Source organism: Balaenoptera borealis (genome assembly GCF_965194805.1).
Source record: "Balaenoptera borealis genome assembly, chromosome: 7".
In the NCBI taxonomy this organism is placed as follows: domain Eukaryota; kingdom Metazoa; phylum Chordata; class Mammalia; order Artiodactyla; family Balaenopteridae; genus Balaenoptera; species Balaenoptera borealis.
The window spans coordinates 69,244,410-69,268,243 of record NC_138864.1 but is presented as its reverse complement, the minus strand read 5'-3'; the positions used below and the strand labels follow the sequence as shown (position 1 = coordinate 69,268,243).

Here is a 23,834-nt window from a genome sequence, read left to right as displayed (position 1 = left end):
CAAACCTAGTATAAGTTTGGCAGAGTTACTCACACATTTCAGGAAAGGATATTGAGGTCTGAAGTCAAGTACCTGTCTATCACCACACAGCTACTAAACAGCAGAGGCAAAAAAATATGTAGAACTGGAAACCGTCAGACTCAAAAGATGTACTCTTTCACTTTTGGATGGAACAAGGAAATGAATGAATGAATGAGTGAATGGGGAGTGTAAAGGTAAGTAATTCATCTTAAGTGAAGAGTAAGTGAGATTGGAAGGAAGGTAGGCAAGGAACTTTTCTGTCCATTTCTGAGCTCTTTGGCAGAAGGCTGGCAGGGGGTGCCAGAGCCTAGAATGTGCAGTTAGAAGGTACCCAGACTGCACGGTAGGGCCAATGGATATTCCATACCTGAGGTGATAGGGAGGGAGACCCAACTGTCGACACAACTGTATTGTGTGACAGTATGAAAGAGGAAGAAAACAGTTTTTTGATGGAAGTCGGTTGTGGGTGAATAATCACCCTAGTGACTGGTAAAAAAAAACAAAACAAAACAAACAAAACAAACAAAACAATACCCAGGCCCTGTCTCGAGATGTTCTGATTACATTGGTCTGGGGTGAGTTCCAGACATTCTCAAATGTAATGTGCAGCCAAGGTTGAGAAATCCTGTCCTAAGATTTCACTTAATTTTCTGGACACTAGGATTTGGTATCACTGATTTCACAGCTCTGCCTTGCAGAGGTATCCTTCATGGTAAAAAATCACCACTGAAGTTACTGGTCTCCGGATGTTAAATAAAAACAATATGATTATTCCCAGGGAGCTGCTTTGTTCTCGTTAGATGGGAGTCATCTTTTTCTGAGCAAGTCCTGCATTCCAAGTAATTTTGCTTCTGGGACCAAATTATGCAGTCACTGGCATCAGTCTGGCTTAGCAAAATTAATGAAAACATAATTAGGCAAGTTTCCCTCAGCTGTGCTGTTTGAAGGGTCCTTATAATTTTTTTGATAGTAAGATGAATTAAGAAAATGATTGTTTAAATTACAAGTTAGGCATTTCAATTAAACTCAAATTATATCTCTAATGAAGTGGATCATTAATGATAATTTCAAATTATAAAACCAGATTTCAGTGATAAAGCATGGTTCCCTCTAAAATCTGACTTTGCAGTATTAGATGGATAACTCTGGAGAAGACATGTAAAGTCGAAGCATGAATAAATTTCCTTATTTATAAGATGAAGATAATAATCCATGCAGTGGTGTATTGGTAATTGCATAATGAACCAGTTCTATGGAGGGGAGGCTGATATTGTGGTATTGCCAATTTCTGACCTGTCAATACTCCCATGATGGCAGACTTCAAGCTACCAAGAGGACTGGCTCACAAATTTCCTGAAAATTTAACAGTGACCTCTTGTGAGTACCACTAAGATAGTGTGGTGATAAAATGAGGTATTGTGTAAATCATCTAACTCAGTGCTCGGCCCAGACTTGTTCAAGATGTAGAGTGTAACTTAACTCTGCAATTTTCAAAAATTCCATATGTTACTAAGTATTGAAGATAGAATTGCTAGCCATTTGAAAAACAGGATATTTTACTCATGGCAAAAAAGGGCAATATTGTTTTGTTAATCTGAACCTGAAATAGGTTTACACTCTTCCAAGCTGGGTTAGTCCTAAATTCACTGTGTCTCCCTTTAGGAGTCCTGGAAAAATCTACGCTTCCATATTTGAGAAGTATTAGATCTGTGTGGAAATTTGATCACACGTATTTATTAAGCATGTTTTGAGTTCTCAGCACTATGATATATACTATGGACTATGCCAGTAGCTTCTTTGAAAGGCAAGATTTGCATGTATGAGTATCTTAGATTGTCTTTAACATCCTTCTACTTTTCTTCTCAATGATTTTCTCTCCACTCTTGACTTTCAGTGCCTCTCGTTGCCTGTTTCCTGCTTTCCACATGGTCACCCCTTTTAAGGGGCTTTTTTTTTTTTTTTCACTAGGGGACACCTCTAGAAAAATAATGGTCAAATCTGAGACAAGAGGATGGAGGTGGAGGAGTTCTGAAGGAAGCCAGATAATTGCCAGTATGGAGTCAAAGGTGTAACTTTTCTTGACTTTGGTAAGGAGTTTGGTGCCAATAGATGGCATCAGTGAAAGTCATTCAAAGCTCTCCCTGTCAAAGCATCCAAGTTCCTCCCTATTTCCTGAGTCCTAGGTACAGAGGAGGCATAGCTAACAATCCTCACCTTTGCTTTCTTCCTTGTGTAGCCCTCTCACTCTGGGCTTATTCCCACAGCTCTTGCCATACATGCCGAATAAACCCAGACTCTTGCCAAAGCCTGAAGAGCCTGCATGATCTAGACCCTGCCCACGGCTCCAATAATGACACCAACTTACATTTATCGAGTGCTCACTACAAGCCAGGCATTGCTATATGTGCTGACCAGAATTCAGTCCTGTGATTCTCAAAACAAACCTGTGCATTATTCATCCTGCTTTCCAGATGAGGAAACTGAGGCCTTAGTTTAAATCCCTTGTCTGAGGTCACACAAGCCCAAAGTGGCAGGGGTGGGATTTAAACAGAGGTGGTCCAGTGGGATCTTCTTTCTTAAAGGACATGCTGTAAGAGCAGTCAGGGTTCTAAGCACGGCCAAACAGGCCATCTAAAAGGGGGCGGGGAGTGTAGTTCTCACTTGGGGAGCAGTATTAGGGAAAGGCCAGGAGATGGGCAATGATGGCCATTGTCTATGTCGCAGTACGGAAGGTATGTTACACCATGTGCTTGTCTGTCTCCACGTTGCCATCAACTTTTTAATTGTAATATACATATAGAAAATTGCTCGAGTCATAAGAACACAGCTTGATGCACTTTCACAACACGAGCAGACCCATGTAACCAGCAGCCAGATCAAAAAAGGGATCATCACCAGCACCCTGAGAGCCCCCTTACACCCTTTCTCACTCATTTACACTATCCTCCTCGAAGGTAACCACCATCCTGACTTTTCTTACTATAGATTAGTTTGTTCTGTTTTTGAACTTTATATAAAAGGAATCATACGTATTTACTCTTTTTTTGTCTTGCTTATGTTTCTCAGCCTCTTATTTCATGCAGATTCATCCACGCTGTTTAACATAGCAGTAATTCATTTGTTTCTAATGCTGTGTAATATTCCATGCTTAAACATGTCGTGATTTACTTACCTGCTCTACTGCTGATGGGCTGTCTCTAGTTTTTGGCTACTATGAATCGTGCTTCTATAAACATTCCTGTACATGTCTTTTGGTGCCTATAAGTATGCATTCTGTTGGGTACATACAGAAGAGTAGAATTGCTGGGTCACAGGATATGCATATGCCCCGCTTCAGTAGATGATGCCAAACAATTTTCTAAAGTGTCGGACCAAGTTACACTCCCACCAGCACGACATGAGAGTTCCGGTTGGTGCACAGTGGTGCTCTCATTCTTTTTCATCCTGGTGGGTGCGTTCTGGTATTTCATGGTGCTTTTAATTTGCAGTCCCATCAGAAGAAACCATGTTGAGTTCCACTGTTTATTGGCTCCTGGCATGTCTACTTTTGTGAAGTGGCTGTTGAAGTTTTTTGCTCATCTTTAACTGGATTATCTTTTTCCTATTGATTTGTAGGAGTTTTGCAAATGTATCTCATCAGTGTATTTTGCAAGGATTTAAAAAAATCTAGATATAATTAGACAAATACCATTTCTTCATATCCAAAGCTAAGAGCAGTATTTAATACTTTGTTAATTGTTGAAAAACTTACTATTTAGCAGTGTGGTCCCAGATTTGCTTCTTTTATACATAAGGCATTTCTGTACTCAGTAAATAACAAGATAGTTTTCTAGTAAAGAGCTTGCTTTTCCTCTCTCCTCCCCCTCCTTTTCCCTCCCTCCCTCTCTCCCTCTTCCTATCCTCCTCCCTCCTTCTCTTCCTTATTTAATTCCCACTCTTCTTTCTTTCTCTTTTCTTTGTTTTCTTTCTCTTTCTTTCTTTCTTTCTCTCTCTCTCTCTCTCTCTTTCTTTCTCTTTCTTTCTTTCTTTCTTCCCACACTGTTTATATTTATGTAAAAACTTTATACTGAGTTTCTTTTAGAGTTTGTTCTCATTCCATAGTCCCCAACCTGTTTTCTAAGTACACTGTATAAACAGCTGTGACTGTTTATGTAAATAGCCATATCAGAATTACCATATGATGTTACTTTCTGAGTACTATATCCTATGAGAGTCATTTAAAATTCATTTGAGAGAGAGAAAGAGAAGACTCCCAAATATATACCTCTTATAGAATTTCAAATGAATCATGTAATACAAAGAGAACATCTATAAAATCAGAGTAACAAATAATGCTGTCCTACCTGTGCCGTGAGCTTGGTAAAGTACACGTGATACATGAACATTTAGAGCTGCAGGAAAGATAAATACTTTCGTTAGAAAAGCATTTTCTGGATTACAAAGGGACCCACCATAACTCACATAATGCTCTTTTGCGTCTTTATGTTCTTTTTGCTCATTCTGTTTCATCTTTAAAAAAAAAAAAACTTATTTTATTGAAGTATAGTTGATTTACATTTTGTAAATTTCTACTGTACAGCAAAGTGATTCAGTTATACATATACATATTTATATATATATATTTTCATATTCTTTTCCATGACCATTTATCACAGGATACTGAATATATTCCCTGTGCTATACAGCAGGACCTTATTGTTTATCCATTCTATGTATAATAGTTTGCATCTATGTTTCATCTTTTTACATAGCAAGCTCCCCAACTATGCCTAAGACATAATTTTATTTACAGAAAATGATTTATACATAAAGTTTATGGCAAAATATTGCATCAAATATGCTCTATCTGTAAAAACAGAACGTTTGTCAGACATCCCTGGGAGGGAGCTTATTCTAGTGCTTTCTCTCAGTTGTGCCAATGGACTTCCATAGATCCGTCCCAACTCTGGAGTCATGCAATGTTGGCAAAATGGCGGAGGGTGACCAAGGAGTACACAGAATTCTGCTGCCCCTTCCAAGATTGATTTCCATGTCTTTTTACAGCTCAATTTCAACTTAATGCCAAAAAAGAATCAGCCACAGTTGAAAAGCAAACTACAATCTAAAGCTCAATCTGCTCAAAGAAATGGCCGGAGGTAAACGTTATTGAAGGTGTCTCCATAGTCGTAAGCCTCAGATTCTGGTAGAGAATGTAGAAGGAATACAAAGTCACTTGGATTACTGAATGCCAGTGAGAACACATGAATCATTTGGTGAGATTTGCTCGAAAGGGCAACAGAGAAATGGCCTGGCAGGTGGAGGAGATGTGGAGCCAGGAAATTATTGCTTTAAGATGGAAGAAATAATAGCATATTTGCATGATGATTGGAATGATCTAGTAGAGAGGGAAAGTTGATGATGCAGAGAGGAGAGATTTGCTGGAGTGCATCCTGGAGATGGGATCCTGTTTGCAGGGGAGGGGAGGGGCTGGCCTTATAAAAGGGGCACAGTGCACATGCTTAAAACATGCTGAAGTTTGGGGTGAGGATGGTGGTGTGCTGAATTGGGCGATTGGGATTGAAATGTATACACTGATGTGTATAAAATTGATGCCTAAAAAAAAAAAAAAAAAAAAAAACATGCTGAAGCAATGAATGCCTTAGCAGGTGGGGATTTATTTTTACTTTTATATTTAGTATTAAATGCGACCTTGATATGGTATAGTAACTAAAAGCAGAGAACTTGGTGACTAAGAGACCCTGTGATGTCTTGGGCATATTACTTAGACTCTGACAGAGTTTATGTACCCATAAAGTGGACATAATAATAGCACCTCCCTCATAGGGTTGTTGGCACTATTACATGTGACAGAGTATGCGAATTGCCTAGCAAAGTGTCTGGCACATAGACAGGGCCCTCAGATGGTAATTTCTATCGTTAGCACTGCCTCTGCCTTGGAGCAGCAGCCCTGGGTCCCCAGAGCTGGATCCAGAGAGGACGCTGCATGAAGCCCACGTGCACCGTGAGAGGAGCCCAAGGCCCCCTCTTCCTTCTTCAGCATCTCATGCTGGAAAAGTGCAGAGCACATGTCTTTTGTTCTAGCCTCATAGCCCTGCACTACCCTGAAACTTCTGAAGGAGAGGCTCAGGAGAGTGATTTCCTTTTTTGGGAGCCTTCCCTAGAGTAGGGCAGATTGCAGGGCTGAGGGGAACTGCCAGAGAGCAGGAATGGGAGCATAGGAAGGGGACTGCCCCAGCAAACGCTTGGTAAGCAGCTCTTACCACTTTCCCAAGGAATCTGAAAGCCCACGCAAGGGACTATGGAAACCTGAACGTGAATTAACAACACTGACAAAGATGAGCCAGATTGTAGTTTCTCAGTCAATTGAATAAATATTTACAATTTTCCAAAGTGTATCTCCTAGCCTGTCAATCAAGAATCCACATCAATGGCTGCTAGAGACTTTGAAAGATTGTGCAGTTACATTCAAAACACGAATTTAGCTGTGATTAATGCTTCACGGCTGGTAATTTTGGTTGCTTTGGGGGCAATATTAGGGAAAAACAAGTTATGGTGGTTCTGAATCCATGTTCAGCAATTTTATTAAGTATAAGGTTCACATTCTGGGGAAATATTGATGAGAAAAGGGAACCTGGGTAGAATGACTAGAGAAAAGAGAAAAATATGGCCTTTCTTGATTTAAAAAAAAAAAACAGTATACGCAGGAGTCACTAGAATAAAATGACTTCATTAAATTTCCAGGACAACAGCCAAAGGGTTAAAGTCTTGTAATATGATTAATTAAGAGTATGCTACAGTCAGATTGTCAGCTACAATCACATCAAATTCACCATTTCTGGTTTTTGTACTGACTATAGTGCCTGCCAGTAAATGATAATGTCCCTCAATTCAGCAAAGTGAATAGAGCCTTGTAAATTAGAGACACTCAGCAATATCTCATTTATTAAGTTATATGCCTTTAATTTACCAAAGGGCTCATCTTCAATTAGTATCTTCACACAGTTAATGTCATACATCATAAAATCTTTTTTAAACTAAAATATTTTTGTATTTCACTTTCACTTATAAATTTTTTGTCATTCTTCTTTGGATTTGGTCTTTAGCTCAATATAATTGTCCTGATTCTTTTCTATACCTCAATAGTATAATCATAATGACATAGAAAGAAAATATCTAAAGATAATCTGCAAGGCTGAAGGTTTTTCACTCATTAGTAAATCTTACATGTTTTGATACTTGCCAAAATATCAAAGGTTGGCCAATTCTTGAAGGGTCAAGGAAATAGCCACTGACTGGGAATGTGGCATCGCTGATGGGCTTCTTATGTCCCCTGAAGCCTAGTTCCTGAACTGCCTTCAACACCATACCAAGAGGTGGCATGACATGTGTCAGATCCCCTGCTAGAGTCAACTGACAGACATGGCAGACAATGATGTGACTGACAAGGGCTTAATATCCAAAATATACAGACAGCTCATGCAACTCAATATCAAAAAAACAAACAGCCCAATCAAAAAATGGGTAGAAGACCTAAACAGACAAAGAAGACATAGAAATGGACAATAGGCACATGAAAACATGCTCCACATTGCTAATTATTAGAGAAATGGAAACCAAAACTACAATGAGTTATCACCTCACACCAGTCAGAATGGCCATCATCAAAAAGTCTACAAACTATAGATGCTGTTGGTGGAAATGTAAATTAGTGCAGCCACTATGGAGAATAGTATGAAGGTTCCTTAAAAAACTAGAGTTACCACATGATCCAGCAATCCCATTCCTGGGCATATAACTGGAAAAAGTGAAGACTCTAATTCAAAAAGATACATGCACCCCAATGTTCATTGCAGCACTATTTACAACAGCCAAGACATGGAAGCAACCTGAATGTCCATCGACAGATGAATGGATAAAGAAGGTGCGGTACATATATACAATGGAATATTACTTAGCCATAAAGAATGCAGTAATGTCATTCGCAGCAACAAGAATGGACCTAGAGATTATCACACTAAGTGAAGTAGGTCAGGCAGAGAAAGACAGATATATGATATCACTCACATGTGGAATCTAAAAGAAAATACAAATCAACTTATTTACAAAACAGAAGTAGACTCACAGACATAGGAAAAAAACTTATGGTTACCAAAGTGGAAAGGGGAGGGGGAGGAATAAATTAGGAGTACAGAATTAATAGATACCTACCACTCCATATAAAATAGGTAAACAACAAGGATCTATTGTATAGCACATGGAACTATATTCAATATCTTGTAAATAACCTGTAATGGAAAAGAATCTGAAGATGTACACCTGAAACTAACACAATATTGTAAATCAACTATAGTTTAATTATAGAAAACTGCAGAGTTGGGGGCTTTGACATGTTATTTAATCCTCTTAACCACTCCATAAGCTCAGTATGATTATCTCTATTTCAGTGAGTTACCAAAAGAAGGAATAGGCTCAGAGAATTTAAGTGAATGGCTTGCCCACGAAACTGGCAAAACTGGGATACAAACCACTATTTTCTCACTCCAGATCCAGCGCTCACAGTGTTCTGTCCTTTAGCCACAAGATTCAGTTTTTGTTTCTTGGGAGATACAGCCTACCGGTGCTTCATATTTCCTGTCCTGCCTTTGGCTATTGACTGATTTGTTCATTTATTCAGTCATTTATCCTTTCAATAAACATATTTTGAGCACCTAGAAGGTTCTAGGCATTCTGCTATCCACTGGGGAATACAGTGATGAATAAGAGATACATGATTCTTGCCCTTGTAGAGTTTCTATTCTAGTGGGGGTTGGACATCAAAGACATGTCGCATGAGATGAGTGTTTCCAACTCACTGGGGGAGGAGGTAAGATTCTGTAATGGGGGAGCTGACCTAGGTCAGCTTTGAGTTGCAATTGGAAGGCTCACGTCATAACTCTGTATTGTCATGGTGTCACATTTGCAGACATATCAGTCTGGCTTGCAAAAATCATTGAAAATTTATTAAAATCTTAGTGCAGTTTCTCAACAAAATATCAAAGAGAGATTTCCTACAGAGCGTGGTACGAGTTTTACTAAGCACATACTCTGTGTGAAGCATAGCACCCTTAAGGGGTAGAAACTATTAATGCTGCTGTTTTATAAATAAGGACACTGAGCCACAGGGAGATTAAGTAACTGCCCAAGGTCACACAGCTAGTAAATAATGGAAATTGGATTTAGACCCAAATATTCTGACTCTTAACTACTATGCTGTATTACCCTCAGAAAGCAACATTCCTTAAAAATATCTTTTCTGGTCTTTTCTCCCTCTACCTCCTACATGTAAAGTATGCCCCAAATTATTTCTCAGACTTTGTTTTCCTGAGTCCTCCTCTCTATTGCCTCCAGTTTAGGACTTTTAAAGTAGAGCAATTTATTGTCTTTGGCTTTTTTCCCCATTGTCAACTGACCCATTACTCCAGTTGCCACAAGAAAGGAAGGGCCAAGGATTGAGCCAGTCCTCCCCCTGCCCTGCCCCTTAGAGTTGTACATGGGTGAGCATATTCTTCCTTGAGAAAGAAGAAGGGAAGATTTGGATCTTTTCACTGGCAAATGCTTTATAATTTCATCTCACTGTCAGAAAGGAGTTGGAGTCATTAGCCAGGCCAGGAGTGAGGAGAAGAGTGATCCCTCAAAGGGAAGAGCATGTGCCAAGGCCCTGGGGCAGAGAAAGCGTGGAGCAAGAGGATTGAAAGCTGCCCAGTGTGGCAGGAAAGCAGGAGGGGAGGCAGCAACAGCCAGACTGTGAAGGGCCTTATGTGCTTTGGGAATGATTTTTGACTTTATCTTCTTTGCATTTGGTATGGAGAATCCAGCTAGGAGGCGATTACAGAAACTAAACCCTAAGTGATAGTGACTTGACCCTGCGTGGTGGTGGGTGGGTAGCAAGGGGGTCAACCATCAGTCGTATCCTCGAAAGGACTTGTGACTGATTGGAGATAGATTATGTGGAAGTGGGAGGATTTGAGGACGACTCCCCAGTATTTATGACTTAAAGGTCTAGGTAGAGGGTGGGGCCATTTAATGAGATGTGGGAGAATGGCAGGGAGAAGAGTTTTCCTTGGGTTTGTGTGCTGTCAGTTTGTATTGTATCAATTTAGCTCAGTTGGAACTATATTTTGCGGATTCCTTTCCCTGGATAGTCCCAAATCAGCAGAGCAGCACGAGCCATTTGGCAGGAGAGTTGGAAAGCGAAAGTGATGCAACAGCCACATTCTTTTTATGCAGGAAGACTGGTGTTGGGGAGCAGCCCTGTCTCAGCTCACGCACCTTGTCGCTTTTCTACACGTACAGCTTGTCTAGCATGGAGGCAGCTGCCAGGTGTGGATCTTCCTTTAGCTTCTCTGACTCCTGGGTGGGATATGTGTAGCTCTGTAGGGAAGGGGGCCAGCTTCTATTGCAGGGCCCCTGCGCCCCGCAAGGTGGAAGCTTGGAAGCAGAGAGAGACCAGTGTGCCTCCATCCAAATCCTTGTGGGTTCCAGCTTGCCTTCACGTGTTTCAGACTTCCTGGCTCTCCCCTCCTTCGCACCCACCTTTCCTTCCCTGCTGACCTGAGGCTGCACATCAGGGACAAAGGCAACAGCCTTCCACGGATGCTTTAACCAGTTCCCTCACTGCATCAGTTGGAGTCTGTGTCATGAATATCTTACTATCTGTCACATCTAGTGGTTCTATTTCTCCGACTGAACGCTGACTGATACACTGTGCTAGAGGAAGATTAGCTTACCTTGGTCCATACTGAATTTGAAGGGCCTGTGAGACAGCCAAACAGACGTGTCAAATAGGGAGCAGGATATCCACGGCTGCGGATCAAAGATAATGTAAATTCAGGAATCATATAGATAATAATGGAGGCTGGGGTAAAATAAGAATTAATCTGCTCTTTGTCTCTGGTTCCTGGCACAAAGCTTCAAAATCCCTTGGTATTTGTTCAGTGCTAGGAGAGTCTTTGTTATGCTAACAAGGTGACTCCCAGTGGGCCCCTGGATGGCTTCAGGATGGAGGCTGGTCACCAGAGTGTGAACTTTGGGCTAGCTCGACCTCCAGGGAAGGCAAGAGGGCTGGAGATGTTCAATCACATGGCCAATGGGGTTTAATTGATCAACATAATGAAAACTAATGAAACTGTCAGTCAAAACTCTGGACACCAAGACGTGGTGGAACTTCCTGCTTGGTGAACACATGGGTATGCTGGGAGGGGTGACATGTCCTGAGTTTATGGGAAGAGGGCACGGAAGCTCTGCCTTCAGGACCCTTCCAGAACTTGGCCTATGTGTATCCTTTATTATCAAACTAATTCCAAGTACAGTGCTTCCCTGAGTTCTGAGAGTTGTTCTAGCAAATTGTCAAAACTGAGGGGTGCCAATGGGAACCCTCAAATATATGGCCAAGTTGGTCAAAATTGGGGGTGGCCTGAGGACTCCTGGAACTTGTTGCTGCCATCTGAAGTAAGGACAGTCTCGTGGAGGACTCTGTCCTTAAACCTGTGAAGTCCAACACTAACTCTGGGTAGTGTCAGAATTGAATTGTAGTAAATTCTAGTTGGGGTGGAAATGGTACGGAAGCTATGGAAATGGCTGCTGTAATGAGAAAATATTCAGCAAGACTGTTTATATCCAAAGGAATGGACAGCCTTCTCTATGAAAAGTCCTGCTCCTCATTTGCTAACTGATGTTCACCAGGAAGCGACTGAGGTGAGAGGAGAGGCATGTGGGCAGGGGTTAGTCCTGAGGCTCTGATGGAGTTTCTGTAGCCTGGGGGCCTTCTGTGTTAGAAAACAAACACTGGGCTTTTTTCAGTCAAGGCACCTCCAGGTGCTTTGTTTTTATTTGTGGAGATGCATCAGCTGCAGGTTATTTACTTTTTGTTTTGTCCCTTCAGCATCCAGCTTGCTCCGGGCATGAACAGCCTGCCCTTTTCCTTTTGTAAGGGTGTCGGTGGGAGGCTGGCAGGGGATAGAACAGTTGGTGAGGCTGTGAATTGTATTACTTAGTAAACTTTTGCCTCCTCAAACACTCTTCTGAGCAAACATAGAATGCATTTTCTCAGACAGCAAATCACTGCATGTCCATAGTCAAGTCATTTGGGGCTTGCACTCAGCCTTGAATCTGGCCACGTTATCTATGAATAATTTCGTATCTTGGAATGTTACCTGAGAACTAAGACTCTGGGCTACTAATTAGCCAGTCAAGTTAAGAAAATTTTGGTGTCATTCTTGCTCTTTTCATAAAAGTGTAATCACGCAAGATGATTTCCCTGAGAAATAAACACCTTTAGCCATATTTTACGCTTTTCCATGTGGGCTTTTGCATGTAAGTAGCTGAGAGGCAAGAGGTATTTAGGTGTGGAACTGATTACAAAATTGGAAGTTTAGAGAAGGCATGCCTGTGCAGGCGCTGTTTTGCATTCTGAAAGATTCTGCAGGCAGGAGAAACTAATCCTGGAGGTTAAAGGCCCATCACGTGGAGGAGTCGTAAACTCTTAATCGTCCATGTGAACCACTGGGAGACCTGAAGAGCAGGGCTGAGTCCTCCCTGCCTCCCAGGTAGGTACCCTCTGTCCTGCTCTCTCTGCCTGGTCACTTAGGCATCTTGAGACAAATTCTGGCTGGCAGCAGGGAGAGGTGGGGTCCCAGCTCCTCACCGGCTCTGTACCCATAGAAAGTCACCACTTCAGACAACTGCTCATTCACGGTCCTCTAACCTTGACCCTGCCCTCCCACACAACTAGCCTCAGCGTTCCTCTGGATTTTGGATGTGGTTGGGGAACAAGGCAGTGGCCTCCAGACATATCTGGATTCAAAGCCTGGCCGTTACTCACTAGCTGTGTGATTCTAGCAGCTCACACAACTTCTGTAAACTTTGGAGCTCTCCTCTGTAAAAATAGATAAAAATGACCTCCTAGGTTTGTTGTGAGGTTTAATTACAATAATGTACATAAAGCTCTTAGCACAGGGCCTGACACATACTAAGTACTGGTAAATAGCAGCTCATAGCCATGTTATTTATATCACGTTTATGAATGGCCATCAGTCAACAGTTTTACTCTGAAGGCCACGTGGTTTACGGAACAGATAATTTATAGAGTGTAGTTAAATTGCTTACAGAGCTTATGAGGACAAGAAAGATGGAGTTGCTTTTTTTTCTGTTCCATGGTGGCTATAGACTTCTGTTTCTGGCCAGACATTGGGACAGGCACTGCGTGGATATCAACTGATATTTACAGCAAGCCCAGACCTGTCCCAGAAAAATCTCTCCTTGTATACAGCTCATTAGCTAGTGAGGTATGTTTTAAAAATAAAGCATTTTTGTTCTTGAAGCATCTTACCATTATAAATTAGAAATAAGTCTCAGTACTCTGTCTTTGTCTTAGCCTCCATGGAAGCACTTTTAATTGCAAGGAGCCAGCTCATTCAGGGAACCTCAAGCAAGGATTGCTAAGGCAATTGAAGGGAGAGGAATCTGCAAACAGGGACTGAAATACCGCAGCTTCAGGGAGACCATTCCTGGGGGCTGGTCATGATTCACCTCGGTTGTCTGCACTTCTGTCCCCTCCCACTAATAGAGCTCTGCTGCTCTGTCCTTTTCTCTACTTATGCAGTTGCCAATTGATCTGGTCTTTCTGATTCTCTCTAGTTCAAGTTCCCAAAGAGAAAATCCAATTGGTCTATCGATCATCATCCCTATCAGGGAGAGCTTCTCATGGTCAGACATGGCACAGGCATAGAACTAAAAAGCACGAGCCCCAATTCTTTGATTCAGCCTTGGATAGTGTTAGAGTTGGTGATAGAGCCCACACGTCTCAATCAGCATTGGAAGAAAGAACTTTAGAGAGACTCTAGACCCAAGTGGTCTATGTTCTCAGAGAGCTACCTTTTCCATCTCCTTTAAAGTTAAGGGAGAAGTCTGGAGTCTATTTATGAACTGACTACCTTAAAGACACTCAGAATAGAAACACTGGACAGGTTGGAGTGAAGATACTTTCTTGTTGGATTTATATCTTTTCTCTATCTTGTCATAAATGAATGCTGACTAGTTTATTTGCAAGAAATACCTGAGAGACTCTACTTTAACTAAAATGGTTTATTGTTACACAGCCCTTAACCTTGAGTCTATGATACTTACTGGATATGGGAAATTATAGTTACTCTTAATGTGTGTGTTATGGGAAATTATATTTAAATTTACTGACTGACCTTCTAGGAGTTAACCCTTTGACTATTGCTTTACTGATTATGCAACTATTAATGTAATCAGCATAAAAGTCTCTTCAAATTCTCTTCGAGTTGGGCATGGGGGCAGGGAACAAACACTTGTTTTCTTCTCTGTGTAGTTACGGTATGATTAAAAATAAATGGTATGTTTAATTGAGCAGTTTTAAAACTTATACCGCTTCCACTGCTACCATCCTGGCCCAATTCATCTGCATCTTTGGTCTGGATTTTTGCAGAAGTCTTCTCTCTGATCTCTGCGCTTTTGCCCTTGCCTTCCTGTAGTCTATACTCGACCCAACCACCAGAGTGGTGCTGTAAAAATAAGTCTGTCTGACTGGTTCAGCGGCTTCCCACGTCTCTCAGAGCAAGACGTGAATCCCCATGTGGTCAGCGTGGCTCCGCCCCCTGACCTCACCCAGCCCCGTTTCTACTTCACTCTCCTGTTCTCTCTGTTGGAGCCACCCTGGCCTCCTTGTTGTTTTCAGACACGATAGGAATACTCCTGGCCTCTGGGCTCTGGCACTTCTGCCCTTGCTTCGTGGAAAGCTCTCTGCCCAGATACCTACGCGGCCCTCTTCCTCTCAGCTTCAGGTCTTTACTCAGAAGTCACCTTCTCAGTGTGACCGTTCCCTGGCCACTGTATTTAAAATGCAATACCCCTCCTGCCTTCAAGACATGAATCTTTTTATCTTCCTTCCCTGCTTCACTTTTCTGTCCATAATGTGGACAAAAATGTCACCCGCTATTTCAGTAAACAAAGAATGTTGTGGCCATAAAGCCATCGGTCACTGCAGCTGCCCCTGACGGTGCATCCTTAGGGGAATCCAGGATGGAGAAAAACAGGATATTGGCCCCTAGATGGTTAAGATGCATATTAAAGAAGGATTTCACTAAGCCCAGACTCTTGCATCTTCCCATACATAGAAAAGCACTAAAATCATTAACTTGATATGTTTGTTTTTTGTGATTAGCAGTAATCTTTTGATGTTTGGCTGCATTTTTTTGGTTTTGGGGTTTTTTTTGTTTGTTTTTTTCAGCAAAACCCCTTATATATCCTGGTTCCTCCCTTACCTCTTTGGAACAATCCCTCAGAGCTATCTGAGCGGCTGCTATCCTGGGCTATAGTCCTCAGTAAGCAATGAGGTCCTCGAATAAAACATAATTCTCAACTTTTAGGTTGAGCAATTTCTTTTCAATTGACAATAGCAATTGTCACCAAGTAATATATACATATTTTGCTTATTTTGTTGTCACCTGTTTCCCCTCATTAGATGGGGATTCCATTACAGCAGGGATACTTTTCTCACCAGCGCCTGCCCTGTACTGCTGAATTCCTATCACCTAGAACAATTTCCAACACATAGCAGGCTCTCAATAAGGATAAGTTAAATGAATAGAAAAATGAGTGAAAAAATACAAATCTGATCTTTTTCCTTAATAGGGTTACTGGGCTTCCTACTGTTTGGTTGATCTTATGCTGGTGCCCTGCAAGGTCTGTGATAGGACAGTTTACCCAACAAAGAATGTGGCAGTACCAGAATTAATCCAAGTGGCCCAACTTCTTTGGCCAAAGATATTTACATTGTGATTAAGGCAAAGTTGTGGGAAAATTATACTTCTCAGAGAGAAATATAATGTTGGATTTTTCTTGGACATGGGCGCATCCTTAGGGAGATGGAATTAGGGGCACACTTTTGGTCTTACAGATGACCATGACTGGTCACAAGCTGGACTACCAAGATAGGAGCTGAGTCAACTCAAACTCATTCCTACCCCTTGAAAAAGAGCTGAAGGCATTTCTGATTCCAAGTCTGGGGCAGAGGCTTGACTTGCTGGCAGATCCAGGAGTTTCCAGAGAGGAATGCTTTGAGGGAGTATAAGAGGACCTCTTACTCAAAACATATTCCTTCCACCTCAACTTTCACAGAATCTAGAATTCTACCATTAGGTATCTATCCCTATTAGACCTGGAGATTTCCTTGTTCTAATGAAGATGCTCTGGTGCCCAGAGCAGATGATATGAAAACTAATACTTTAGGGGAAATACCCATCCTTAATAGATAGCTTTTAGAAAGGTTGCAGAAGTTGATCACTGGCTAAATGCCTAGGAGGAGGAAAGAAAGAGTAGGAGGTAGGTGAAGAAAATCATCCGGAAATAATACAATAAGGAAAATTAACTCCCAAATAAATATTTCTGTACCTGATGTTAGGTCATAAGCATGCATATAATCTAAGAGGTCCTACTGGAAAGGCAGGCCCTTTCTGCTGGAATTATTTTTTGATAAACAAATGACATAGTGTTTTCTCATATGTTGCTTTGGGACTGCTGAATTCTATCATCTAGAACAGTCATTCACTAGATTAGGACCAGTGGAAAACAGATACATGCATATTCTGTCATCCATGGGTTGAGTCTTCAGGCAGCTATTTCAGTTTACAGAAAGGCATTGAAAGTTAAGAGGACAAGGTAGCTCTCGGTAAAGTAGGAAGGTGGAATTAAAGCAGTCCAAGGTATGTGGGAGGTTTTCACCTTGCATAATAGCTGTTTAACTCTAAGGGCACATGTAACTCATTAGAGACTTCTATATTTCCTTAATTTAATTTTTTCCTGAAGATACGTCTTTGTCTCAGAACTAAAAGAGTCTGTTCATGTGGGGTCCCAGGTTAAGGAGGCACAGTTGGAAATTGGGCCCTTGGGGGAATGGATGGGCCAAAGATGTCACTAAATTCTTTGTGGGGAGAGGGGGGTTCTCCTTCTTGTAGATAAGCACGGGACAAGGAAAGGGGACACTCTGGGGTAGAGAATTCTCTGCAGGATAATGATCTTGCTTGAAGAAAGAAAGAGGGAAAATTATTTTCTAATTCAACTCTCTCTACCTTGACCTACAGCAACTCCATTTTTTTCTGCGTCAAATGTGAGATTCTAAAGCAATAATTTTTCAGATTATTTGAGTAGGCTGCAGAAAAACTTTTCCCTCTGTCTTCTAAACAATTTTGACCTTTATAATTTTAAAAGCAACATATATTTGTGCTTAAAAATTTGGAAACTACAGAAAGGTATAAAGGAAATAACTCCTCACAATCCCATCACATAATATTTTGATGTTTATATTTCAATTTTTTTCTGTTTATATACATACTTTAAAAAGTAATGGGATTATACTATATATCCTGTTTTGTGGTTTGCTCCTTTCACTTAATTTCTCATGATTATATATTTTCCCACATCATTAAATGTTGTTCTAAATAATTTTAATTGCTACCTAGTATTTTGATATATACAGGTATCAATATTTATTTTACTATTCCCCCATTGCTGGACATTTAGTTTTCCTTTTTATTGCAGTGTAAACGTTTGCTTTAATTTTAAATAGAAATTAAAAACTGCATATGCATTTTAAAATAGAGTTTTAATTTCTCCTTCCTCAGTTTAACCCATTAAACTTCCAAAACATCTCTTGGCTGTTGCCTGAAGGCAGAAAGCTTTCTTGGCTGTCGTGAGAAATGGAGAGGGCTTCCTAGATGGTTTCCAGGAGGAAGATGGTGGGAGTGGGGTCACTGGGTGGGGGGGAGGGAGTGAGGGTGGTTCTCATCAGCAGTTAGTTATGAAATTAAAGCTTAACGTTCGAAATATTTAGAAGGTCAAGTTATGAGTACATGGATTCCAAGGTGTGTGTATGTTTGGCAAGTGGGATGGGGTTAGTTAGTGGTAAATACAAATTATTCAGAACAGAATCAATGTGCTGAGGTTGCAGGTGAGTTGGATAAATCCTATTCTTTCTTCCCCCAGCTTTACTGAGATATAATCAACACCTAACAAATGTAAGTTTAAGGTATACAATATGATGATTTTATACCTGTTTGTATTTCAAAGTGTTTACCACAATAAGGTTAGTTAACACATCTCTCACCTCACAGAATTACCATTTTGTTGTTGTTGTTATGGTGAGAACATTAAAGCTCCACTGCTGTGGCAACTTTCAAGTATATAATACAGTATGGCTAACTATAGTCACCATGCTGTACATTTGTTCCCCAGAACTTATTCATCTTATACTAGGAAGTTTGCAACCTCTGACCAACATCTCCCCATGTCCCGCACCCCTCAGCCCCTGGCAACCACCACTTGACTCTGTTTCTACGAGTTCGACATTTTTAGTTCTTTGTGTCCCTCATTGGTTGGGGACATCATCCTTGCCTTATCCATCACTGTGCTTCTTATGCCCGGCGCAGAGCCCGCCACAGGTGCTCAGCAAGTACTTGCGGTGACATCAAATAGAATAAATAAAAGCCCTGGAGAGAAGATAAAGAACTCGGGCTACATATACTTCCTCCCCTGTTAATTTCCTTTTGTTTGCTGTTTCTGCCCTCCTTGTCAATTACTCAGGACTAGGATATTTAATTTAAAGTTGATTTTTTCCAAGTCTTTGCATTCTTAGGAGAAAAGAAGCTACAAGAACGAAAGCCAATTAAATATGTAACCTTAGGTGGATATATCATGTTAAACATCAACTACAACCAGTAATAAAATAATATCTCCTGATTCAAATCTCAACAGATCAAGGGCTGGCCATTTTCTGTGGATTATTCTTCTTTCTGGACATGACCGCATGTCTAGATTTATAGAAGAAATGAAGGGAGGAAGATCTAGCATGTATAGGGCTAATTCCTGTGTTAGGTGAAAAGACTGTTAGTGGGTATGAAAGTACTTTTTTGTCCATGGGGAATTTTGCTGCCAGACTTAATTGAACTTGTTACTTTGTACAGTACTTGAAGCCCAAGGGAAATGTCACCTGTTTAATAAGTCAAAGAAACAGGATTTTATATAAATCCCAAGTGACCTGATAAACACACAGTATAAAACATATCTGTTTTGCTTAATTCAAATTCAATAAACCTCTATGGGAACTTACTACGTGTAAGGCACATGGCAGGAGAGTGTGGTCTCAAAAGGAGAAAAGATGGCTTCTGCCCTCGCGATGCTGAGAGTCTAGGAGATGTATATATTTCCTGTATGTAAACTGCTATCGAAAATATACATCTTGATGGTAAAAGGGCTACGTGGAGTTTTCCTGCCCCACGTATACACTGTTTACGAATGGAGAGCCTGCAGCACTGAGTGGAGGAATGTCACGGAGGGGCGCAGTCTGAGCAGAATTGCAGGTGCCCCTGAGGTGGGACCTCTACACCACTGTCCCTCCACAGCCAACACTCGTGTCTTAGTCTTTCTCCCAGACTTCACCACAGGTGGAGAAAGGAGACGTGGAACAAAGGCACCACTTCCTTAGAGGTGCAGCGATGCCCTCAAGAATTGAGAGAAGGAACAGAGACCAGTTTTCAACATGTTTTGGGTCACAGATAGCAATGAAAACGTTTGGAGCCTCTCCTCAGCAAATGGAAACATGTTCTTACAGACAATGCCATGAACAATTTCTAGACCCCTTGACACACACCCAGGGCAAAAGCTGAATCCATCCTTCTCCTAGCACTGACTGGTCTTCCTCCTGTGCTCACTACACAAATGAAAAAGCTCCTGAAAACCAGTGAAGGGATACAGGAAACATAAATCTGAACACTCACGCTCAACCACTAGGGAAAGAAACAAAATAAGACATAAAAAGTAATGACTATCTCTAGCTTGATGTACAAATGTCTCTTTTTTTTTTATGGAACAAGTTGCAAATCTAAATTATTATGACATTAAAAATCTAAAATAGTAGCAAAACCGCTGAGAATAATCTAACATAAAATACCTAATTCTATGATGACAGGAGGCTTTTGTTTGAAATAATAACTTTGCACATGGTGGATAGTTTCAGGAATTTGTAGGGATAATGGAAAATAGGGCAAAATGATTTGTATTTTGAAAATAAAGACTTATTTGTGATAAAGGAGAGGAAACTTGGTTGTCCTATTATCCTTTATCCTCACAGTATTCCTTCTTGCCTTTCTCAATCATTCTACATTTGAGCTCAGATTATTGATATAGGAAAAACTAAAGATTTATTAAACTATCAAAAAGAAATAACTTCTTCAAATGCCAAGCAACGTTTATGGGGGAAAAAAAATCCCACAAGCTAAACAGTAGTTTATATGAAATGTAGTAGTAGTAGAAATGTGATCTTTCAGAAAATATTGAAGACCTTTAATAAAATAAGCTGATTGTTTTGTTTCAAATCTGATTTGTTGTTAAATGTATATAGCTATAAACCTAACTCAACCATAGTCTATGCAAATTTTCCTTCCAGAGCCTGAGTCAAGCAGGCAGAAATTGGCTTCATCAAAAATAATTTAATGCTGGGACGTCCGTGGTGGCACAGTGGTTAAGGCTCTGTGCTCCCAATGCAGGGGGCCCGGGTTCAATCTCTGGCCAGGGAACTAGATCCCACACGCATGCCACAACTAAGGAGCCCGCCTGCCACAACTAAGACCCAGCACAACAAATAAATAAATATTAAAAAAATACTTTAATGGAGAGCTTTTGTTTTTTAAGTGAAGAATTTTGACCTCACATTGATTTTCTAATTTTCCTCTTCTTAGCTCCCCTAAATCAAGGCTCTGAATACAGAGGATCACAGAGGGATGAGTGAAAATCCTCAGCATTCAAGACCCTGTTATAGAGATATCTCTGAAGAAAATCACTATAAACATAGTCCATTATGTAGAGCTGATACACATGACAGAATCATATCCCTTAGCAGTACATTCATATAGTATGAATCTCTACATAATCATTTGACCAGAAAGATGCAATCACCTAGGAAACTCGTACCGAAGCCAGGACCATATCCTGAGTATATATGTGCTTGAGGCTCCCATAGTAATTACAAAAGAGGTCTTGGACCCCAAGGGGATGCTGGGAAAAAATAATTTTGGGAGGATCAGCTATGGGCCTAACTCATTAAAGGCAACACAGATGTGGCAGAGACTGCTCATGTCTCCTTAGTGCCCAGTCTTCTCTTTTTTTCCTTTAAAAAATAGAATCTATGCATGTTTTAGGACCCATAGTCACCTGTGTAGGGAATGCATTTCCCAGGTTCGCTCACATTGGGCATGGCCCACAGGATTTGAATGAAACTATGCTATGTACAGTAATCAAAACTGTTAAATTTATAAATGCAGGTTAAAATAAAGGATGTAATTAAATTCGCTTCTAATAGGGACCGATCATTAGTCAAAAACCTCTTAAAATTATTTCTAAACTTTGCTGTATTTGTAATGTAATAAAGTTTGTAAGGAACTTAAATTCTTAAGAAACTAGACTTTGAGTTTTGAATATGTTTGTTTTATTATTAGATATAGGATTAAATTACTGATAAACATGTAATTTGTGGTAAGAGCTACAAGGCTGTTTTGGGTAAGCCCACACTGTTAACACTTCAGATTTTCAACAAGTCATGAAATATGAGATGCGACCTTCTAATAGGTCTGAATCACTGGCTAATTCACTGATGCCCACACTTTGACATACTCTATTCATCAAATCCCCCGGGGCAGATGACAGCTACCTGAGACAAGAGATAAAAATAAATTGTTCTCCAGAAAAACAATCGAAGCTGTACACAGTGTCAATTGACTCATCTTTTCTTAGTTCTTGGAGAACAAGTGGGGTCTTTTCAATTCAGAGATTGCAGCAGCTAACCTCTGAGATCTTTCATAATTTCAGACTGAGCATGGATATCACATTCTTTGGTTAACCCTGACCTTTGGCAAAGAGAGAGAACAAAGAGAGAGAACAAATGAAAATAAATGTGCTTGGCAGTGAAAAGAACTGCCTTAGGCAGTTTCTCGTATACATGAGATAAAATATTGATCAGAATTAAATCATGGAGGGATGAAAGAATTTCTTAGAGCCACGCTTTCTTCTCCGGGCCTCGAGCCAGTAGCCCGCTCTAATACTGAACATTCAAGTAAATTCTTGGGAGTATCCATTTTCCCCTAATACCCATTTAAGTAGAGTTCCCATCAGCCTTTCAGAATATTGAAGCAATCAGAGTCCACAAAGTTTGATTTTGGGAGCCTGACAGGATGGGACATGCTGAAGCCCATTTACCACTTGGTAAAGAGTGCTGGCTTAGGGGTCAGAAGAAGCGAACGTGAGTCCCACAGCTTCCACTTACTAATGGCATCATTTTGGTCAGGTTGTCTCAGCAATTTGAGCTTGAGTTTCCTTATTTGGAAGAGCTTCTCTAAGAATCAGATGACATGATACATAGAAAAGGGTTTTGCAAACTGAAGAGCGCTATCTTCATATAAGGGATTTTACAGGCTGTGGTTTATTGAAAGAAGTCCAGAAACACACGATCTATAAGTGGACATTTTTTAACGGATTACAGTGTATATTTAGATGTATCCTTCATACTTCTAAAGGGAACTTGTAACAGGACAATTGTGGTTGAATTTAAAAAATTTTTTTTTTTTTTTTTTTTTTTTTTTTTTTTAACAAATCCAGACTGAAGCTTCAGTGAACAGGTTGCCAGGGTTGGAAGTTAAGAAATTTCCAGCTGCCTGCTCTTGCAAACAGAGAGCATCCTGGAGCATCATGATTGGTGTTACCAAAATGGGTGACTATTTGCTAATGGCTGTTTATTTTCAGGTTAGACTTTTTTTTTTTTAAAAACATCTTTTTTGGAGTATAATTGTTCTACAATTGTGTGTTACTTTCTGCTTTATAACAAAGTGAATCAGCCATACATATACATATATCCCCATATCTCCTCCCTCTTGTGTCTCCCTCCCACCCTCCCTATCCCACCCCTCTAGGTGGTCACAAAGCACCGAGCTGATCTCCCTGTGCTATGTGGCTGCTTCCCACTAGCTATCGATTTTACATTTGGTAGTGTATATATGTCCATGCCACTCTCTCACTTTGTCCCAGCTTACCCTTCCCCCTCCCCGTGTCCTCAAGTCCATTCTCTACGTCTGTGTCATTATTCCTTTCCTGCCCCTAGGTTCATCAGAATCCTTTTTTTTTTTTTTTTTTTAGATTCCACATATATGTGTTAATATAAGATATTTGTTTTTCTCTTTCTAACTTACTTCACTCTGTATGACAGACTCTAGGTCCATCCACCTCACTACAAATAACTCAATTTCGTTTCTTTTTATGGCTGAGTAAAATTCCATTGTATATATGTGTCACATCTTCTTTATCCGTTCATCTGTCGATGGACACTTAGGTTGCTTCCATGTCCTGGCTATTGTAAATAGAGCTGCAATGAGCATTGTGGTGCATGACTCTTTTTGAATTGTAGTTCTATTTTTAGTTTTTTAAGGAACCTCCATACTGTTCTCCACAGTGGCTGTATCAATTAACATCCCCACCAACAGTGCAAGAGGGTTCCCTTTTCTCCACACCCTCTCCAGCATTTATTGGTTGTAGATTTTTTGATGATGGCCATTCTGACCAGTGTGAGGTGATACCTCATTGTAGTATTGATTTGCATTTCTCTAATGATTAGTGATGTTGAGCATCTTTTCATGTGTTTGTTGGCAATCTGTATACCTTCTTTGGATAAGTGTCTATTTAGGTCTTCTGCCCATTCTTGGATTGGGTTGTTT

At 40.5% G+C, this 23,834-nt stretch overlaps 1 long non-coding RNA gene across 1 annotated transcript in view; it reads right to left on the bottom strand.

Moving 5' to 3' along the window:
• LOC309631804 overlaps positions 1–23,834 on the bottom strand; it is a 200,737-nt gene that overhangs the window by 52,535 nt on the left and 124,368 nt on the right. The window contains exon 2 of the long non-coding RNA XR_014246563.1: positions 4,365–4,412. This is a non-coding gene — a long non-coding RNA (uncharacterized lncRNA). The remainder of the gene's footprint in view (positions 1–4,364; positions 4,413–23,834) is intronic.